Below are 2,412 nucleotides of genomic sequence, written 5' to 3'. Positions count from 1 at the left end.
TGATATTAGCTGGTTATTTTGCTCGTTAGTTGATGTAGTTTCTTCCTAGCATCGATGGTCTTTCCATTTTTGCATGTTTTGCAATGGCTGGTACCAGTTGTTCCTTTCCACGTTTAGTGCTTCCTTCAGGATCTCTTGTAGGGCAGGCCTAGTGGTGAAAAAATCTCTAAGCATTTGCTTGTCTGTAAAGGATTTTATTTTTTCTTCACTGATGAAACTTAATTTGGCTGGATATGAAATTCTGAGTTGAAAATTCTTTTCTTTAAGAATGTTGAATATTGGCCCCCACTCTCTTCTGGCTTGGAGAGTTTCTGCCAAGAGATCTGCTGTTAGTCCGATGGGCTTCCCTTTGTTGGTAACCTGACCTTTCTCTCTGGCTGTCCTTAACATTTTTTCCTTCATTTCAACTTTGGTGATCTGGCAATTATGTGTCTTGGAGTTACTCTTCTTGAGGAGTATCTTTGTGGCATTCTTTGTATTTCCTGAATTTGAATGTTGGCCTGCCTTACTAGGTTGGGGAAGTTCTCCTGGATGATATCCTGCAGAGTGTTTTCCAACTTGGTTCCATTTTCCCCCTCACTTTCAGGCACACCAATCAGACGTAGATTTGGTCTTTTCACATAATACCATATTTGTTGGAGGCTTTGTTCATTTCTGTCTCCTTTTTTTCTCTAGACTTCTCTTCTCGCTTCATTTCATTCATTTGATCTTCAATCATTGATACTCTTTCTTCCAGTTGATTGAGTCAGTTACTGAAGCTTGTGCATTTGTCACGTATTTCCCGTGTCATGGTTTTTATCCCTGTCAGTTTGTTTATGGCCTTCTCTGCATTGATTATTCTAGTTATTCATTCTTCCATTCTTTTTTCAAGATTTTTAGTTTCTTTGCGCTGGGTACATAGTTCCTCCTTTAGCTCTGAGAAGTTTGATTGACTGAGGCCTTCTCCTCTCAACTCGTCAAAGTCATTCTCCGTACAGCTTTGATCCGTTGCTGGTGATGAGCTGCGTTCCTTTGGAGGGGTAGATGTGCTCTGATTTTTTGAATTTCCAGCTTTTCTGCCCTGCTTTTTCCCCATCTTTGTGGTTTTATCTGCCTTTGGTCTTTGATGCTGGTGACGTACTGATGGGGTTTTGGTGTGGGTGTCCTTTCTGTTTGTTAGTTTTCCTTCTAACAGTCAGGACCCTCAGCTGTAGGTCTGTTGGAGATTGCTTGAGGTCCACTCCAGACCCTGTTTTCCTGGGTATCAGCAGCAGAGGCTGCAGAAGATAGAATATTGCTTCACAGTGAGTGCTGCTGTCTGATTCTTGCTCTGGAAGCTTCGTCTCAGGGGTGTACCCCGCCGTGTGAGGCGTGAGGTGTCAGTCTGCACATAGTGGGGGATGTCTCCCAGTTAGGGTACTCAGGGGTCAGGGACCCACTTGAGCAAGCAGTCTGTCCCTTCTCAGATCTCAACCTCCGTGCTGGGCGATCAACTGCTCTCTTCAAAGCTGTCAGACGGGGTCATCAACATCTGCAGAGGTTTCTGCTGCTTTTTGTTAACTATGCCCTGTCCCCAGAGGTGGAGTCTACAGAGACAGGCAGGCCTCCTTGAGCTGGGATGGGTTCCACCCAGTTCGAGCTTCCCCACAGCTTTGTTTACCTACTTAAGCCTCAGCAATGGTGGGCGCCCCTCCCCCAGCCTCGCTGCCGCCTTGCAGTTAGATCTCAGACTGCTGTGCTAGCAATGAGGGAGGCTCCGTGGGCGTGGGATCCTCAGGGCCAGGTGTGGGATATAATCTCCTGGTGTGCCGCTTCCTAAGACCATTGGTAAAGCGCAGTATTAGGGTGGGAGTTACCCGATTTTCCAGGTTTTGTGTGTCTCAGTTTCCCTTAGCTAGGAAAAGGGATTCCCTTCCCCCTTGCACTTCCCAGGTGAGGCGATGCCTCTCCCTGCTTCAGCTCTAGCTGGTTGGGCTGCATCAGCTGACCAGCACCAATTATCTGGCACTCCCCAGTGAGATGAACCCGGTACCTAGGCGGAGCTTGCAGTCAGCGGAGATCGCGCCACTGCACTCCAGCCTGGGTGACAGAGTGAGACTTTGTCTCAAAAAAAAAAAAGAAAATGCAGAAATCACCCGTCTTCTGTGGCCCCAGCTACTCGGGAGGCTGAGGCAGGAGAATGGCGTGAAGCTGGGAGGGGGAGCTTGCAGTCAGCAGAGATCGCGCCCCTGCACTCCAGCCTGGGAGACAGAGCCAGACTCCGTCTCAAAAAAAAAAAGAAGAAGAAGAAGAAAAAAGAACAATCAGAGTTGGCAGCTCAGAAAGAGTTAAAGGAAGGAGGTATATATATATGTGTGTATATATATATATATATGGTTTTTTTACAGTGTGTGTGTGTGTGTGTGTATGTGTGTGTTTAGCTATCTTAAATAT

Source organism: Colobus angolensis, unplaced genomic scaffold, assembly GCF_000951035.1.
Source record: "Colobus angolensis palliatus isolate OR3802 unplaced genomic scaffold, Cang.pa_1.0 Scaffold212, whole genome shotgun sequence".
NCBI classification, from domain to species: Eukaryota; Metazoa; Chordata; class Mammalia; order Primates; family Cercopithecidae; genus Colobus; species Colobus angolensis.
The sequence above is the reverse complement of the archived record's forward strand: the minus strand, read 5'-3'. Positions refer to the sequence as shown.